The sequence below is a fragment of the Octopus bimaculoides genome, chromosome 23 (genome assembly GCF_046866305.1).
Source record: "Octopus bimaculoides isolate indiv1 chromosome 23, ASM4686630v1, whole genome shotgun sequence".
Taxonomy (NCBI): Eukaryota; Metazoa; Mollusca; class Cephalopoda; order Octopoda; family Octopodidae; genus Octopus; species Octopus bimaculoides.
The window spans coordinates 30635257-30640256 of record NC_142950.1 but is presented as its reverse complement, the minus strand read 5'-3'; the positions used below and the strand labels follow the sequence as shown (position 1 = coordinate 30640256).

Sequence of the window (5000 nt, the reverse complement as noted above, 5' to 3'; positions counted from 1 at the left end):
AGAGATAAGGAAGAGAAAATTTCAGATTATATGTTTGCTGGGAGCGAGACGAAATGTGTTGCACGTTCACACACACACGTATGCAGACTCGCGCATGCATAGGTGCGCATAAACCTAATATGCTTTTCATAAAGGACAAATGATGGCTGCGTTTCGACCTGGGCAACATAAAATATTCTGCTGGAATGAATTGCAAGTAAACATGAACGTGCATATACATACCTACATTCATGCATACATACATACATACATACATACATGAACTGATAGATATACACATCTGCATATGTTATTTCTCTCTCTCTCTCTCTCTCTCTCTCTCTCTCTCTCTCTCTCTCTCTCTCTCTCTCTCTCTCTCTATCTATCTATCTATCTATCTATAAATATATATATATATATATATATATATATATATATATATATATATATATATATATATATATATATATATATATACATACATACATATATATATATATATATATATATATATATAACCCCCTCCACACACGAGTAAGCACATAAATGCAAAACAAGGTGGAAAAAAACAGTACTCGAATACCAAAGGTAGAGCAATATGCTTTTTTATAAAAGCTGCAAAAAACATCACAAAAGCTGGGGTCCATATGGCCCTTAAGGATCTATATGTGATGTTTTTGCGGCTTTAGTATAAAAAAAGAAGGTATATGTATGTATGTATGTATGTATGTATGTATGTATGTATGTATCGTGTTACGTTAAGAACCGGTGCATAGTACTAAGAATATTTTCGACTGGGGCGAAATATAATAAACTACATCAAATTGTTGTTAGAATATCTGCATAAGTCGTATAAGATGCAACAATGAAGGCGCGTGGCTTAGCGGTTTTGGCATCCGACTCACGGTCATAAGTTCGATTCCCGGGTGCACGGTGTGTCCCTGAGAAAGACACTCAATTTCACGTTGCTCCAGTGCACTCAGCTGGCAAAAATGAGAAGTACCTGTACTTCAAAGGGCCAGCCTCGTCACAATCGGGTTCACGCAGAATCTCCCGGAGAACTACGTTAAGGGTATGTGTGTCTGTGGAGTGGTCAGCTTCTTGCACGTTAATTCCACGAACAGTCTGTTCCGTTCACCGGGTCAACTGGGAACCGCGTCGTTGTGACCGACGGAGTGCCATCACAGAAGTTGTCATAACGAAACCAAGCCAAATAGGGATATTTTGAAATCATTTTATACGTACGTTTCTGAAACGCATAATATATAAGAAATGTATCCATTACGTAAACCTTCCTCAGTTGAAGTATTTCAAAATAATGTAATGGATGCATTTCCTACTATATATTATGCAAATTAGAAACGCACTTATTAAATGATTTCAAAATATCATTATTTCGTTTGACTTCATTATTACAACTATATACGAAGATGGCGAGCTGGCAGAATGGTTAGCACGCCAGGCAAAATGCTTAGCGGTATTTCGTCTGTCTTTACGTTCTGAGAACAAATTCCGCCGAGGTCGACTTTGCCTTTCATCCTTTGGGGGTCGATAAGTTAAGTACCTGCGAAACACTGGTGTCAGTGTAATCGATTGACTCACTTCCCACAAACTCATGATCGTAAGATTGAGGTTTCGATTCCTGGACCGGGTGACGCGTTGTGTTCTTGAGCAAAACACTTCATTTCACGTTGCTCCTGATCACTCAGCTGGCAAAAATGAGTCAGACCTGCGACAGACCGACATCTTCTCAAGGTGGAGAATATATTCGCTATGGAAACCGGCTCTTAGGTATCGGCATGACTCGAGGCACTAACTTTACCATTTAACTGGTACTTGTGCCAAAATTTTAAACAATTAAGGTGGTGCCCCAGCCTGGCCGCAGTCAAATGATTGAAACAAGTAGAAGAGTAAAAGAGTAACTATATGACAGTGCTAATGTTTGTTATGTAATTGGGGGAAAAGTTATCAAAGTAACGTAAGTTACTTCCCTTGTGAAGAAATTGAATAATGATAAAAGTTACCTCCCTTTATCTTTTATCTTTTTTTTTTCTCTATTATTTGTTTTAGTTATTGCATTGCGGTCATGCTGGGGCACCGCCTTTAGGAATTGATAGCCGAATATAGCGACCCCAGTACTTCTTTTCCCTTTTTCAAGCCTGTTACTTATTCTATCGATCTCTTTTGACAAACCGCCATGTTACGAGGACATAATCACACCAACACCGGTTGTCAAGCGGTAGAAGGGGAGACAAGCACAGACACATAGATATATACATCTCTCTCTCTCTCTCTCTCTATATATATATATATATATATATATATATATATACACACACACACAATATATATATGACGGGCTTCTTTCAGTTTCCGTCCACCAAATCCACTTACAAGGCTTTGGTCGGAGTGAGGCTATAGTAGAAGACACTTGCCCAAGATTCCACGCAGTGGGACTGAACCCGGAACCATGTGGTTGGGAAAGCAAGCTTCTTACCACACAGCTACGCCATAAAACTATTTTATAACTAAAGGACATTAAACATAACACCTTGATGTGTGTGTGTGTGTGTGTGTGTGTGTGTGTGTGTGTGTGTGTGTGTGTATGTGTGTGTGGGCGTGTGTGGGTGTGCGAGTGTTTGTCTGTGTATGCGCGTGTGTGTGGGTGAGTGTGTGTGTGCTTGTGTATGCGTTTGAGTGTGTCTGTGTGTGTGTGTATGTGTGTACGTGTGTGCGCGCGCGCGTATGTGTGTAAATGTGTGCTTGTGTGTGTACGTTTGTCAATATGTGTGTGAGTGTGTGTGTGTGTGTGTGTGTGTGTGTGTGTGTGCTCTTGTGTGTTTGCGTGTGTTTGTGTGTGTGTGTGTATGTTTGTGTGTGTGTGTGTGTGTGTGCGTGCGTGCGCGCGTGTGTTTATATTTATGTGTGCTTAAGTCCATGCGGTCAAACGGTTCGGTAGTAAGTATCGATCGATTAAATACCGAGCTTTACAAAAGAATAAATTATTACAGGAGGTCGATCTGTTCAACTAAAAACCCATCAGTGTGTTAAATGGAATTTGCCAACCATTCAACACTTTCCTCGTTTAGTCTTCTTTCAAACTACACTTTTGCCATACTTCTCGTAATAACACATCGATGAATTGGGCGACAGCAGCCACCGTTGAGGAGTTAAATTACCTCCCTTTATATCAGTGCATCCTGAGTTGTCTCCCCTAAACGTTGTGGTTTCACGGCAACACAAATACATATTTATATATCAACAAATGATTCTATTATTCTATATATTTGTTTTGTCTTCTTTTTCTTTTTTTCGTTATTTTAGTTTTATTGAATTTATTCATTTCATTTTTTTTTTTCGTTTTCTCTTGTTTTGCTTTCGGTTTGGTTTTTTTTTTGTTCCTTTTCTTTCGGTGAGCCTAAAACTTTTTTTTTCATTTGAATTTCATTTTATTTTTTATAAATTCCTTTGTTATTGAAATTCCTCTCTCAGACACGCATGTATATATGTGTGTATATATATATATATATATATACATACATACATGCATGCATACATACATACACACACACACACACACACACACATCTACACACATATATATACATACATGTACATATTTAGTTGACTTTTAACTATCACAACTTGTTATTACTGTTGTTAGTTGTTATTTAACTCCAGGTCCATTTTGACTATTGAGCATATATATATATAACAGGGATGACCACTAAGTGGACATCCATAATGCTAGAAGACCACTTATGGTCTGACCACTAAGAAAATATTTGTTCTCAAGAAAATTCAGCAAACGCCAGGCGAAGTTTCTTGAAAACAATCTTTTCTTAGTGGTCAGATCATAGGTGGTGTTCTTCTAGCAAATGAGATGTCCACTTAGTGGTCATCCCTCTTATATGTATGTAACATAATTTCTGAATCTTCAGATCTTTCAATATGCTAGGCCACTGGTTTTAAATTGATATTAATCAAATTAATATTCAATTTTTCACCCTTATTATTAAAATTTTTATATATACATACACACACCCACACCCACACACATATATATACACACATACATACATACATACATACATACGTACATATATATATGTATATATATATATATATATATATATATATATATATATATATATATATATATATGTATGTATGTATTTGTATGTATGTATGTATGTATGTGTGTATATATTTCTGCTGCTTTTAAATAAAGCATATTACTCTACCTCTGGTATTTGAGTACTCTTTTTTCCACCTTGTTGCACATTTCATGTGCTTACTCCGGTATATGTATATATATGTATATTTTACAGGGCTTAGAAAAACCGAAGGACTGCTCAATAAGTGTATGTATCTGAGAGAGGGGAATATGTTTAATAAAATCATAATTAAATAATCCTCTTGTATTTTCTTTTACCCAAGGCCAGGAACTTTTCAGCACTCACTCATATATGTGTATATATATATATATATATACGAAGGGTTCTGGGAAGTTCCTAGCTTTAAGGGTGTCATGAAAGGCCTCGCTGGAGACCCATCCTTCTGAGTTCTTTTACAAGGCTTAGGACAGCTGAAGGATTACTGCAATAAGCATGTGAATTTGAGAGGGGAAATATGTTGAATAAAATCATAATTAACTGATCCTCCTCTATTTTTAATTAAGATTCAGTTGAATAAAGTACTTAAGTTGAGTGCCAAGGCAGTCTGGTATTACCTGCGCAGCTTGAAGTAAGGTATATAAAAAGTAAATGAGAAACAAGGATGTCAAGGTATCAATGCCATATGGCCGTATATTATTATATATGTATATCAAATAATCATATATAATATTATATATATATATATATATATATATATATATATATATATCATCATCATCATCATCATCGTTTAACGTCCGCTTTCCATGCTAGCATGGGTTGGACGATTTGACTGAGGACTGGTGAAACCGGATGGCTACACCAGGCTCCAATCTGATTTGGCAGAGTTTCTACAGCTGGATG

At 36.6% G+C, this 5000-nt stretch overlaps 1 protein-coding gene across 1 annotated transcript in view; it reads left to right on the top strand.

Annotated features, from left to right (window-relative positions):
* The first annotated feature begins 3232 nt into the window (after positions 1–3232).
* The window catches only part of LOC106869932 (uncharacterized), a 20990-nt gene continuing 19222 nt past the window's right edge, over positions 3233–5000 (top strand). Inside the window, exon 1 of the mRNA XM_089340025.1 lies at positions 3233–3391. The gene's annotated coding sequence lies outside the window, so the exon portion shown is untranslated. The remainder of the gene's footprint in view (positions 3392–5000) is intronic.